This window comes from Boleophthalmus pectinirostris, unplaced genomic scaffold (assembly GCF_026225935.1).
Source record: "Boleophthalmus pectinirostris isolate CB_2022bp ecotype Guang Dong unplaced genomic scaffold, ASM2622593v1 HiC_scaffold_5, whole genome shotgun sequence".
Lineage (NCBI taxonomy): Eukaryota > Metazoa > Chordata > Actinopteri > Gobiiformes > Gobiidae > Boleophthalmus > Boleophthalmus pectinirostris.
The window spans coordinates 34,878,195-34,894,040 of NW_026571404.1; the positions used below are offsets into that span (position 1 = coordinate 34,878,195).

General features: G+C 37.5%; 1 pseudogene; it reads left to right on the forward strand.

Moving 5' to 3' along the window:
* Positions 1–2,157: 2,157 nt before the first annotated feature.
* Positions 2,158–2,275, forward strand: LOC129411639 (5S ribosomal RNA; annotated as a pseudogene).
* Positions 2,276–15,846: the final 13,571 nt, after the last annotated feature.

Below are 15,846 nucleotides of genomic sequence, written 5' to 3' on the forward strand. Positions count from 1 at the left end.
AAGAATATCACAGGTTTAACTTGACCCTGTTGGAGTGTAACTCTTTCCTACATTCTGATACTTTACTTATTTCAATAGTCCCTCTAGTTTCTGAATAAGAGACATTTGAATGTAAAAAATCTGCCCGTTTCCCTCCGTTACCACTTGACCGGACCCAAATACAACTACATATTCATTTGTGCTGAGCAAACAAATTTAGGTATCAATAAATTATATTATATTACTGAAGGTCTTTATGCACGGCAGATTTTCTTTAATGATAAATGAAATAATGAAACTGATACCGTTGCTACTTTTAGTATTAACGCCCAACCCTACAGTGCACCCTTAAAATAGAATGTGGCTTTGACCTTTTTTTCCTATTGGTCAAAATCTACTCAAAACAAGAAAACACAATTTCCACTTGTGAACATTTCTTACAGTACCACTTCTCAAACATACTCCCCCCTTCTCTTATACATGTCGACTATTCATGCAGTGTTTTTTTGGTTTTTTTTTTTCAGACTTTCGCCGGTCTCAGTTTGCATGTAGGCGTCAGCGAGATGACTGATTGCTGTGTAAACTCCTCTTCGATATATACAGTCTCCAGTCAATCCAGTCATGCAAGCTCCGTACGCGCCGAAGCTAACTGCCCATTCCCCCACCGCAGAAACAAGAGATGAATCAAAGCGAGCGGAGTGCTTTTCAAACACAGACTCTGCTGGGTAACAGTAGATGGATGTACAGTGGAAAGAGGCCTGGAGGCACGAGCAAACGCTAAAGACGGAGCATTTGTCTTTTTATCGGGCTTTTGACGTACGTTTAGACGGCTGTATAAGAAAAGCTGGCACATAAAATCATTAGACTTACCACAATGTATATAAAGGAGCTGTATCGAGGGTGTGAAGCGAATCTTGGGAGAGAACTGCAAAGAACGGAGAAAAATAGCAAATTAGGCCTAACTAGGGTTGTCAAAAGTATCAAAAAACAGATGCTAATCAATACTATAACTAATATCGCAACTAGAAACTAATTTTTTGCAAGTATCAATACTAAAAAAGTCACATTCAGTGGACAGAAATGAACCTTTCCTTTTTTCGTCTTCATTACACATTTTCTGGCTGGTGCGACTTATACTCCAGAGCAATTTATAGGCCGAAAAATATGATAATTCATTTTTAACAGTTCGCAGTGGTGGGGACAGAACACAACTGACTGCTCATACAATATAACTGTACAGGGGCAACACAAATTTAGCTCAAACACATGGAAAAATTAGGTACATGTAGATTATAATTTCTATTATCTATACTTATTCATTGTAAACTGCAATATTGAAAGCCAAATAGAAACAGCAGGCAGCAGGTTTTTATTTGCATGTTTTTATATTTGAAAATAAGTCTACATTTTTAAAAGTATCCCAAGTCAGAACAGACCTGTAGTACACATAAGTATCAAAAATCAGATACTAATCAATACTAAAACTAGTATCGCAACTAGATACTCATTTTTTGCAGGTACCGATACTAAAAAAGTCACATTCACAGGGCAGAAATGAAGCTTTCCTGAATAGTTTTAGAATGACCTTGAGCTGTATCAGAACAGGTTTAAGAGCACATAGACTAGAACACGCCCATGGACCACTGAGGGATGAATGTTCCCTCAAATGACATTCTATTGTCTAAATAAAGAGTGTTTTTTATTATTGACATGGTATCAACGTCAGTATTGAATTAGTATCATGACAATATTAGTCCTAACTGATAAAATAATGCAGGCAAAGCAGACATTTTTTTTTAGATTGTGGCCCAGTTTACAGTCTTGAAGATACACTGTGTAAGTTTTCGGTTGAAGATCCGTCACCTGCTTATTTCTATGGATGTGTCATTGTTCTGCCTGGAATGTTCCACAGCACGACATTAAACAGCTCTATCAGTGTTTCCCGCAACAATTGCCCCCCGCCTTGACTACATCCCTTTGAACCATGTGAATCCACGCTAACTACAGTTGTTGTGTCCCAGTCTTCACTTTCACTTTCAGCTCAAAAATACCTAGAAAAACAGACATTCTGACTGTGAGCGGGGTCACCTTTCCACAGATCTGACCTGTAGCTTGGTCTGGTTTAGTCTCCATGAAGATAGAAAGGGTTAATACCATACTGTAACATTCCAGACAAAGCTTTGTGGCCATACCAGCTTGACAAAGCCTGATCCCGTCAGATCTCAGAAGCTACGCAAGGCCGGGCCTGGTTGGTACTTGGATGGGAGACTGCTGGGAAAATCAGGTGCCACAGTGGGGCGCCAGTCACAAAAAACTGCTGTTGTGTCCTTAGGCAAGACACTTCACCCACATAGTATGAAAGTGGTGTGTTGGAGGGACCGATGGCGCCGATTGGCATGGCAGCTGCGCTTCTGTCAGTATGCCCCAGGGCGGCTGTGTCTACAATACAAGTTTACCATCACCGGGTGTGGAGAGAAAAGAATAATTAATCTATAAAATGCTCTGTAAAGCGTCTTTGTGACATATGTCTGTGAAAAGCTCTATATAAATAAAGACTTACTTACAGCTACAGTATTTCCATGGAGAAAAGCATTTGACAGACCTTCCACCAGAAAAGTTACACAATACACAATAATGGGTGTGGCCCCAAGCTCACTTCAGCAAATTTTTGAGGAGACTGTTAGGAAGCTCGGCAGGAAGGTGATCAATGACCCAACCCATGTTCTTCACAGTCAGTTTGAGTTGATGCCATCAGGCAGAAGGTACAGGCTCCCAAACTGTAAACTGAACAGATTCAAACATTCTTTTGTGCCACTAGCTGTTAATCTGCTAAACTCAGATAGTGCAGTTAAAAAATAATTATAAAAGGCTTAGGGATTGTGCAATCAAAACTGCACATAGGTGTAGGGAATGTGCAATTAAAGCTACACATAGGCTTAAGGAATGTGCAATAATTAAATCTGCACATAGGCTTAGGGAATGTGCAATAATTAATAGAACAGAAGAATGCAAGGGTTTGCCTGTTAAGGATAATTTAAGGGTCCTGTTGGTGCATCACTCGTGGTCATACTGGTCTCATATTTACTTTGTTTTATGGTGTTTGTTTATGTGCTGCTTTGTGTTGTGTTGTCCTGTTTTTTGATAAAGCATGTTACCCCCTGTCCCAAGACAAATTTCTCCCATGGGAGACAATAAAGGATTATCTTATCTTATCTTATCTTATCTTACACATTTAAACAACACATATTGTGCATTCTTGAGACTTTTATTCCCTTTAAAACATGCTTTGGACACCTTGGTAAGTATGTCACATTTTCAAACATACAATAATGTCTATTAACTTTACAAAATACACCAATGCTTAAAAAGTGTTTTTAGGTGTTGGAGCTACCTCTGCTGTCATCAACGGGAATGAACAATGGAAAAAATGGACTTAGTGAACGTGAACATTTTGTTGTGAACACAGTTTGATCATAGAATGAGCCCGGAGATGTTTTACAGACTTTAAAACTGTGCAGGAAAAGTCCAGATTTTTACCTGTGATACAACAACTCAGGCAAAATGCAAGTGCAGCATTTTTTGAGGCTAAGAGAAGACAATTTTGGATTTATGGATTGTTAAACCAAGTGAGAATGCAGCAAAATACCACGTACGTTTTTGGAGAGGGGGCAACAATACAACATTAGTTAAAAGGTCAAAGAAGTCAATTTTGCATAATATGTGCCCTATAAGCTTTCACTTATCCAAAACGTTTTATTATTTTACTTCCATCCATTTCTTATATCATTTTTTTGTTCTCAAAGTTAGATCCAAATTCCTGCAATAAAGTATCCTCTCCAGACATCACATTTTTCAGTTATGTAATGTAGCCAAGGTTTTTACACAAGGATGCTTTTGTTGATACTTAACCCCCGCCTGATTTATTGAGATTTAAATGAAGATGTCTTTTTTAGTCATCTGCTCAAATACCATCTCTGCGCCTTTTTTTTGGGGTAAATAATATTGTTTTAAAGCTGCACTATGTTACTGTTTCTATGGAGATATCATTGCTCTGCTTCAAATTTTCACAGTATGACATTAAACAGCTCTAACTTACATTTATACAATTACGGGTGATTTTATTGAACAGAAAAACAGGCATTCTGACTGTGAGCTGGGTCGCCTCTCTTGGCCTGATTTCGTCTCCATGATGATAGAAAAGGGTTAATATCATACTGTGAAACTTTCCAGACAAAGTAATAACATCTTAGAGAAAAAAAAAAAGAGTCTCCACCTTAAAAGTTACACAGTGCACCTTTACCCTTACTTTTCCCAAACATGCATTTGACCCAGTTTTCCTGTTCATGGAGCTGGTTAGAGTTAGATTAGTCTGCACTGTAACTCAGTCTGTCCTCCACCTGGCTCTCATTAGAGTGTGGGAGTTGGCATTTCCTGTTTTTTCTCCGCTGAACATGGCACATCGCACACACCATAAGAGAACACGGAGCCGCCAGTCACTAGGGGTCGCACAAACGCTCATATTCCATCACTACCTCGTATACCTGGACCACTGAGAGATTACACAGATATAACACCACATGGGAATACAAAAGAAAGTACTATTGTTAATGTTGAAAATCACATTTTGTTTAAAGAATGTCTAAAGAATGTTTTGAGTTTCGAGTCTCTTCCTTGGTATCAAAATCGAGTTTGAAATGTTACTATCGTGACTACCTGTATTTGTATTGAATGGGATAAAATTAAGAGGTAAACAGTTTTTAGTTAGTTGATAGACATTTTAGTAAAATTTTACTTTTTTTTTTTTGTTTGTTTTGTTTTGTTTTTTTCTAATTTAATAGCCTGATTCATTAGGCGGTTTCACTTCATAGAAACCGTCTGACCTTGCAGTGTTAGATTTCATTTGCTCAATGGTAGGCGGGTACTTTTTTCATTTAACCAATCACTGCTATTTGGTCATGACGTTATGTAATGCGCCACTAGTATTAAGCTTTTCCCAAATCCCGTAGGAAGAAGGGCAATAACGTCTTTCCCCTTGATAAAATTCACCAAACATTCTCTTTTTTCCGGCTTTAAATCCTCGATCTCGGAAATTGTTGACAACACTGAATATATGGCTCTTCACTGATTGGCTGGTGCCCAAACTCGCACTTCTGGGTTTTTTCAAATTGTCTAGTGTATTTTGATTCCTGACCTAGTCGTTGGAGAGAAATGAAATTGAGCGGAGGCACTAGGTGGCGCTATCCTGGCTACTAATTTAAAGGTGCATTTGGCAAATTTTCTGGAGGAGGATCTGCCATCTGCTTGTCTCCACGGATACATCATTGCTCTGCCTGGAATGTTCCACAGTATGACATTAAACAGCTCTACCTTACTACTTACCTTACTTACTTATTCAATTATAGGTGGTTTTACAGATCAAAAATATCCAAGAAAAGCAGGTATTCTGACTGTAAGCGGGGTCGCCTCTCCACAGCTCTGACCTGTAACTTGGTCTGGTTTGGTTTCCATGAAGATAGAAAAGTTTAATGCCATACTGTGAAACATTCCAGACAAAGCAACAACATCTCCACTAGGGGTGCGCAAATATTGAAAATCGATATATCGTATTGCTTAATGTGATGATACAGTATTGATATCATGGGCTGCTGTATCGATATATCACCAAGAGTATTTTTTGGTATATTTCACTAAATTATTTTGTTACAGTGCTACATTTTTGTTGCTTTGTTTAGAGGAAGGAAACTCATTTATGCAACACATTTGACTTATTCACTGTTTTAAGTAAAATGTGTGTGTTTCATTTTCACTTTGCACAAGAACTGGTTTAACAAAGACTTTTAGTATCACCATGATTTAGCCATTATTTTTGTAAAACTGTGTCAAATTGTTTTGAAATATATCGTATTGAATCGAAAGTGCACTGTATCAAGATATGTGTCGTATTGTGGCCTGTGTATGGAGGTATGTATCGTATCAGTAATTTCTTAATGATACCCAGCCTTAATCTCCACGGAGAAAAGCATTTAACAGACACTGGACCAAAAAAGTTACACAATGCACCTTTAAAACATCCACAAAAAAACAAAACAAAAAAAGATGCTTTTATTAGCGTTTATTGTAGTTAAAAGTTACATGCGATGGCTTTAAATAAATAAATCCAAATGATGTTTAGGCTTCTTACCTCTGCTGGTTATTAAAATCCAAAGCAGCTTATTTTGACAGGCACATCTCAGAACATGAAACAGACAATTAGATCATCTGGAGCCATCAGAGAAGAGCTACAGTAAAGTGAGGGTGGAGAGGATTATCCAGGCAACGTAATCTCTTTAGTTCAATCTAGTCTATACATAAACATATAAAACACACAAATACAGTCTATACACACACATATAGACACACAAATGCAGTCTATACACACACATATAGACACACAAATACAGTATATACGCAAACATATAGACACACAAATGCAGTCTATACACACACACATAGACACAAATACAGTATATACGCAAACATATAGACACACAAATGCAGTCTATACATAAACATATAGACACACAAATACAGTATATATGCAAGCATAGATACACAAATGTAGTGTAAACACAAACATATAGATATACAAAGCCAGTCTATACATAAACATATAGAGACACACAAATGCAGTCTATACACAAACATATAAACATACATCAGTCTATACACAAACATATTGACACACAATGTCAGTCTATACATTAACATACAGACACACAAACGCAGTCTGTACAAAAACATATAGATACACAAGGCCAGTCTATACATAAACATATATAGACACACAAATGCTGTCTATACGCAAACATAAAGACACACAAATCCAGTCTATACGCAAACATATAGACACACAGATGTAGTCTATACATAAACATACAGAGAAACACAAATCCAGTTTATATGCAAATATATAGACACACAAATGTAGTCTAAACACAAGCATATAGATACACAAAGCCAGTCTATACATAAACATATAGAGACACACAAACACAGTCTATACACAAACATATAAACATATGCCAGTCTATGCACAAACATACTGACACACAAATCTAGTGTATACACACACATATAGACACACAAAGCTAGTCTATACACAAACATAAAGACACACAAATACTCAGTACTGATTCTGATACTATGACTACAATAACAAACACACTTTTTTGACTTTTTAGATTTTCAACATTAAATGTTAGTTCTTTCTTCTATATTACCATGTGGCCTATTCCCACTGTGGGAAGCTATGGACATATGGAGCCTGGCCTGCTGCCTCTGTTTGGACTTAATCTTTATTGTATGTCTTTCATAAAAGTATAGATATTGTTCCTTTTGCATCGCATGCAGTCTGGAATGGTAAGCAATAGTATTAATATATACAAAAAGTAGAATTTGGATAAGACAACAATTATTAAAAAGCAAAATGAAAATGAGTGAAAATTCCATGGACATATGACAGCTCTACTCCACACAGACTGTATAAAGAAGTGGACTTAGTGAGTGTGACGTCACCCATAGCATTCAGCTCCAGTCAAATGAAGCTCACAGAGACTAGCCGTTACAGGAGTGAATTCAAAGCCAGTTCCATGTTAGGTAATAGAAACTGATTTACAGACAAAATAGCGAAATAAAACACCAAGATGACATAGAGCGGGCTAATATGAACAATTTACTCATGTCTGTTTTTCCGCTCCATAAAACAAATCAAACCGATGTGTGTCCCTGTATCGACACGTCCAGCTGTGCCAGGATATAGCTGCTTTTATTTATATGTTGAGAATTTATAGTGTAAATGAATGGAGATGGAGCCATGGCCAACTAACATATCAATATACTGAATACTGACTGTGATATTGAAAATATCTATTCTATACTGAGCAGTTTTTAAACTTTTTACATTTTTATCTTACATTTTTAAGTCAACATTCTGCAATTTTGACCAACTAAGAAATGCAGCAAGTGCAGTTTAAAGAACAAAGGTTAAGGACTATTGGATTATGTGATAATATTGACTTGTGAGCTTTAAACTATGTTAGAATGCTCTTACCTCCTCAAAAACAGACCTAGAGTTGTGTTTTGTTTCATTCACACACATCTGAATAATCCTGCATTATTAGTCTGTCATTTTCTAAGGCTTAAAATGCTCTTCTCCACCTTGTGATGTCATGTTGTGGTAGTTTTCAAATTAACAGCTACCTTTTACCTTCAGTTCAGTAGAGACTGGCAATTCAAGGGCTGAAATTATCCAAATAATTCTAGTGAAGGTGTATGCAGTTTAAAAACACAGTGGAGCTGTATTACCACATGACATCACAAGGTGGAACAGACTGGGTTTTTGAGAGAACAACACTGCCTAAATATGCAGGGTTTGTGTGTTAAATGTGTGAGTGAATCAACACAACTCCAGGTCTGTTTGTGATGAGGAATAATGCTGCATTCTCTTGCGCTCAAGTCTCGAGGGAAAATCGACCTCCACCTTGAGAAAATGAAATGGAACAGCCAATCAAATCGGTATTCTGAAACACAAACTCGAGCTAGTTCGGTGCAGACCGAGTCGGTTGGATTTACATCACAACAAAAACAGCAGCACACACACGGGGAGAATTCGTCATTTTGATACGTGTAGAGAAAGTGTCTTCTAAAAACATTGTAGTGCCATTTAGACTTTCTTTCACGTCATTTTACAATAGACAGAAGTTTTTTTAAAAAGCATGTAATAGTAGGGTGACCAGTTTTTCAAAATCAACAACTGGGACACTCCTGGTTTGTGGTGGTTGATAATAATAAAACTGTGAAAAGAGTGTGTTATTAATGAAAAGTTCTGCACTCGGCCCATTCATGACAAACATGAGTCAGAATAGTCACATTTTCTTTGTGGTTTGGTCATTTTTAAGCAAAATTTTCTGTCTTTTACCAAAACAAATGACAATTTTTGCCTCTCTTTACTGTTGGCAGGTAGTAAACTGGTCAATAATAGGGACACCTAGGACAGTTCTTGTATAAAACTGTTACGGTCCCAGGCCTCCAGTTTGTTGACTTGTTTTGTGTGTTTTAATTTCTTTTGCTGGCTGTCTTGATTCCGGCTGTGGAAGCCCTGGTCTGTGATTGGTGGAGCTTGTCTACGCCCACCTCACCTGCAGCCCCGCCCCCTATTTAAGGAGATTGGCAGCACCTGTTTGGGGCTGCTGCCCTTTGTGCCCAATCTGCCATTTTGTGTGTGTCTCTTTCGTGTCGGTCGCTCGTTTTTGTACTAGTATCTGACTTTGTTTGTGTTGAGACACTTGGTTAGTTTAGTTCTGTTTTGTGCCTTTTTTATTTTGTCACTCGATTCTGTTTGTGTGTTTATGGGGTTCTACTTTGGGCACTTGTGAGTTAGATTTGTTGTGTGTTTTGTTTAATCACTTGTTTTTATATAGACCTGCATGACCTGTTTTTGGCACAAAACTTGTATGTTCATCCTGTTATTTTGTTTCTTAGTTTAGGTTACTTTCTATACTTATTTTAGCCTGTTTTTTTAATTTATCTTCCACATTACTGTTAATTGAACAGTACTTAATTTATTCCGTTCTCCACCTTGTTTTTTTTTTTTTTTTTCCCTTCCCTGGCCCTAGCGATCTGGGCTGTAAACAAAAATTTTAACAAATCACTAGTTTTGTATAAATCTGCTGGGACAGGGGGCTCTAAACTGGCACTGTCCTGGGTAAACAGGGACGTCTGGTCACCTTATGTAATAGTCAAATTGCTATAATTGAATCGCAGAGTAACAGAGTATTTATTAGCAGGAGCTAGCGATACCTGAAGTTACATTACATTTTCTCTGACATCCATGTTTTCTCCAACTGTTGCAATGGAGCATATTTACAATGGTTCCATGTCATTGCCGGTTCCATGCGCCTACCAACCCGCATTCAGCACTACCTGCCCCGGTGTGGCTCTTTCCTTGTGCTGGTGGCTTCCCGCCCGGTGTGGCTCTTTTCTCGTGCTGGTGTTTGTGACTCCCCACCCCTCTAAACAAACAAGAATTCCACCCACACTTTGAATTTACAGTTTATCCTCAGCACGTTACAAGTTATCCACGCATCTCTACTGTGCATGGTGATGGTCGAACTAATGGTCTGTCGGACCAATGATCCTTTTTTTTTCTGACGAATGGAATATCAGACTAATGGGATCTGTACTCGACGATCCATTTTCGAACTAATGGAATGTCGGACCAGTGGGCAGACCCCATTTACAACAGATGTCTGGAGAACTGACTCGGATTTATCCACTACCGACAGTCAATAGAATGCGGCATAATAACATAGATCAGAAAATAGAGTCATATGGACCCTTTAAAAGCTTTCAAGCATTCATCACTTTGTTTTGTATGTGAATTCACACAACACACAGCATTTTTAGACACAAAATTTTGCATTTACAACTACCAAGGCAACTTCACAGACTCCCAACAGCCTGTAAATATAATACAGCCTATTGTTTAAGCACATTCCATTACATCACTATATCACGTTATTGATGAATATTGAGTACACATTTTTTGCTTCATTTGTTGTGGTTTTGGCATCTGATTTTGCACATATTTTCTCGTATTTACTCAAGCTTTGATCACATTTTGAGCAAACAAGTCCACACGGGCCAGAAATCCGAGCTGAAAAAGTTGCCAGATACAATTTCATCTTCTCCGTCAAGCTAAATCCACGAGTATTAGCTGCAGCGTGTCGTTTTGTTTTGATTCAATACAGAACTACATTTGGAAACGATTGACTGGATAAAAAGTTGCCAGATTAGAATTTTGATTTACCGCCATAAGCGCGCCAAATAAGGTAAGGGTTTTCAGCTCTTTAGCCAAACTGCAAACATAAACAGACTTAGCAGGAGTTAGCGTTGAGTAGTCATTATATAGTCATGTAAAAGGAGTGAGTAATAGTTTTAAACACATTTGTAGCGTGAGCTTGTCAGACGGGCAGACATATGACTAAGTGACCTCTGACCTCTGGGACACGTTAATTTGTGACGCGCATCTGGCGGGCAAGGTTAGCTAATGTGCACGTCTGAATGGAGAAAACACATACACTTTTCTTGTAATTGTCTAAATTAAACTAGTACTAAACCTGGAATTAAATCTGGACTAGACCAGGACTGAACCAAGACTAGAACAAGGCCAAGCTTTTGGACTCAATACACGCATCAAGAATCTCGGACTTCCGGTCACTGCGCAATGCAGACTGGGAAGGATTTTCCGAAAAAGTGAGCATCAAACCGTCATGTTTGTTTTTACAGTGTCTATTGTCAAAGTCGATCTTTTCAAGTCTTTTGAACCATATCGCTTTTATTTCTGGTTCTGATATTGTCATATTTTAGTTTTGGGATTCGGACATCGTTAATTGTGTGGTTGTTGGATCCTAACAGTGGAAAATGGCTCAAGAAATTGGTTTGCGAACTCCATAGATGCAAAAGGGAATCAGATGTGTGTGACCGCAAACCTCTGTTTAAACTATTTCCCTTCCCAACAGAATTGAAAAATAGTGAAAGGCGAAGGCGATGGGCAGGATTGATCCACGGGAAGGACAAAAAAGGTAATCTTTGACTGACTAAATCATCCCGAGTTTGCAGCGAACATTTGGTTTGTAGAGTGCCATCAAAGCAAAACCCTGATCCTTCACTCAGTCTTGGATACGAATTTAAAAAGTCACCAAGAAACACTGCATGATGTTGCTGTTTGCAGCTCAATCCTCTCTTATTAGTCGCTGTCGCTACACATTTTCGTTTCACATTTTTCACACAACTCCACAGCTCAAAAAATGCAATATTCCACCTTGTGATGTCATGAAGAGGTCATTTTCATGTTAACAGCTTTTGTTCAGTATAGTACACTGCTCTACAAAAGCAAAAGAGCTTAACTCTCCAGAGAGTGAAACTGAGAAAAATTACTTCAATGTTTCTGTTTTGTCCAGACCAAAGTATAATAGGTAGGGCTCCCAAAATTTTTCAACTAATTGCTATAATAAAGAAATATTTGTATGTGAAATATATATAACTCAGAACTGACCTTTGACCCTTATTTGCCAGTTGATGTACTCTGACTTTGTATCATGTGGCTAAAATAAGGAGTCATGTAAAGGCAAAAGGCAGAAACTGACATGATCATTATTTGTTTGATTTTCACCAGACTTCCATCTATTATAAGAAAAACACCTCACCAAGGTCGAGTCATCATGGAGTTTGTTTGAAATGATCTAGACGAGCTTTGGACTTTCTATTTAGTGCTGATCAGGATCATGCAGCAGCACTTAGACACAAACAGTTTGACACACAAGTGACTTTGCAGTATAGATGTACAGTATGAATAAATACACCAAATACTTTCACATTAAAGGTCACTGCAGTATAACTGAATACAAAGGTATATTTGCTGAATGTGTTGAGACCCTGTGCCAAGGCCGCAACAAAAAAATAAATAAAAAAGAAGGAGGTGAGAGGCTGGATTTTAAAATAAAAAATATTCATGAACTAAATCACAAACAAAACATACACTGATTCTGCCTTTTGCCTTTTGCCCAACTTCTTATTTTTGGCTCATGATACAAAGGCAGAGTACAGGAACAACAATTAAGGGTCAAAGGTCAATTTTGAGCTCAAAATTTTTCACAATATTTATTCACATGATAAATACTCCCAAAACAACATTAACTCATTTTTGACCAAACATGATGTTACAGCATTCTGCCTTTATAGGGCCGTATAGATTCCAGGGCTGAAATCATCCAAATGACCAGACGTCACTATTTACCCAGGACAGTCCCAGTTTGAAGCCCTGTGTCCCTGTCCCATCAGATTTATTAAAAACTAGTGATTTGTCCCAGTTTTATACAAAAAATGTCCCATGTGTCCCTATTTTTGACCAATTTGATTTAAACCAGGTCAGGACTAAACCAGGACTATCACAATTTTTGACAAATCTGATCCCTACCAACAGTAAACAGGAGCATAAATTGTCATTTGTTTAGCCAAAATACAGAAATCCGTGTTTGCAGGTGACCATAAAGCAAAAAAAACAACACAGTTTCAGAAGTCCCTCAGATCATGGCTGACATCAGAATGCACAATGTTACACGCTCTTTTCACTATTTTATTTATACCAACTGTCCCAACCCAGGTGTGTCCCAATTTAGAATTCTGAAAATCTGGTCACCCTACAAATGAGTCTGGTGAAGGTTTATGGAGTTTGAAACACAGTGGAGCACTTCCTTCCTGTCCTGAATTTGTGAGAAGAACTCAGCCTAATTATGCAGGGTTTTTGTGTTACACGTAAGAACAAAACAAAACACAACTCCTGGTATGTTTTTAATGAGGAAACTACATTATAATATAGATGAGAAAACAGTGTAATTTGGGGCTTTTAAACTATGAGATATAATACAAAATAAAAATATTCTGATAATATATAAGATGTCTATGTTTGATGAGCCATGTTTGTCCAGTCTTGAGAAGCAACAGAGGGAGTGGAGCCTAGACTGATATTGATCTGTACAAAAATAGATAGATATAGAAAGAAAATAGAGAGATTTAGTTTGGATTCACCAAGCAAACATTTTAGTGAAATTGGGACAAATAACAAATAAATTCCTGAAATAAATTATATTAGACCTAATATTACAAGTTATCCCACTCAGAATTGTGAGTCTCAGGTCTTTGGGGTCCTTTTGGCCTGAAAAGTTTAGGAACCCTTGATATAAAGGGTCATTGCAAAAAACTGTTCGGTACTGTAGTCATAATAGATTATGGAATCAGCAGGAACCCCATTATGTTTTAGCCTGGACAACAGCTCCATCTAGTGGTTAAAAGTAACATTAAGAGCTCCCGATGGGATAACGTCTCTTAAACTTTAAAGGTCTTTCCTTTTCTGCATTGCTAATTTCACCTTAAATGACATTTTGAAAAGTTGATTACACACAGGCACACACACACACACACACACACACACACACACTCACACTCACACTCACACTCACACTCAAGATTAAATTACAGGTGATGTAACAGCAGCCAGATATAGTCACAAAATATAATGTGCAAAACGTTATGTTAAATAAATCAAAATAATTGATTTGTTGTTAATGTACACAAAAAATGTTTAATGTATTTTTTCTTGAAGATAAAAGTCTAAGTTTAACTGTTGAGGAAGAAAGCATGTGAAGTATTTTAAATACTGTATTATGTTATATTTGCATGCATTCGACCATGTTTAATTTGCTGATTTGCCTTTATTTTTTCCATTTATTTATTTATTTACTTTTAATTGTGTGTCTGAACTATTAAAACCAATGGGCAAGTTTTAGAATGAACCTGTCACACTTCAGATATATGTTCCAGTTAACTTGAGCTGACACTGTCTGCCCCCAAATTCGTACAAAAATAACAAGACTGTGCTATTCTGACTTTTTCTTTTCTTTTTTTTTTTCTTACCACAACTGTAAATGTGAGGTGAAATTATAATTTTGATGCAATTCTATCAACTCGAGTGAGGGATCGAGCAGCAGTTCTGACTTGTGATGCAATGTCTCCCCCTGCTGGACACACTGTGTACTTATAGCACATTATAAACACATTGGAGATGTTTAGGCCTTAAAATTACCAACACTTTTACAATTTACTGGAATGATTAGCACCCGAGTGAGACTGTCTGCGTTTGCACAGGCACATCACATCCAAACCAGGCATGGAGCCAGGATTCCAGTTGTGGATGGGCCAGACAAATTGTGGGTGGGCCTTAAATTAAAAACGTCACAAAATTCCTGTTTAACCTAATTAAATGACAAACTAATATACTGTTATATTATCTGTGAATAATAGAGATTTGAATAGCTTCAAGCTCATTTAAATATTTTGTTGCATTGTAAAAACTTTTGGTGCACAGAACGAACCTATCCACAATCGTTCTCCTTGGTTCTGACCAAAGAAGAGCGCTTATACTATTATAACCAATGCCAGAAACAGACATTTTGGTCACTATTGGCTCTGAACTATGTCAGACCATAACGTAACACACCCCTCACATCACAGCCCCAACAGAGTCAGCAAAAACTACAGTAAGAGCTTCACGGTGACCCGGAGGATGTGCCATGCTACTTTCCTGGAAGTCATTGGATGGATCGATAAAACCTGGACTTCAGTGAAAACCAAAACCATCCTGTCGGGATTCAGAAAGGCTGGAATAATTCTAACTGGAACTGATGCAGAGTCTGACTGTAGATACACAGATAAGGAAGCAGCGCCCCGTTTACCCATGGATCTATTAAAATAATTTACCTCTGGATGTTGAGGAGTTGCTCAGAAATGACATTAAGGGTGAAGAATTCAGTGGATTTAGTTAAACTTGTTATGTTGTTTATGCTATAGCTATATATAGTTATATGACTTAATATCTGACTTAAAAACTAACCTAATATCTTACTTTAAAGGCCTGTTGTTCTCTGTTCTGTTGTTATTACTGTAACTTGCCTCTCAAGATAAAATGTGTGTTCTTTGTAGAGCCCGACCGATATGGATTTTGCTGTGGCCGATATGAAACCGATATAATGGGAGTTGGAGCTGCCGATAGCCGATATAATCATCAATATATTTAGTGATGTAGAAATTCACTGTAAATGTTGAACTGTTTAAAAAACTTAGGTTTGGCTCTGGTGGATTTTAAACTGGGTTTATTTAGGCAACATTTATTGTTATTCTGACAATTCTTCTTCTGACATATTCTTTACATCATATTTACAGACAGTAGGTTGGCTTAATGGCATTTTTGCATCACATTTTAGACACTAGTGA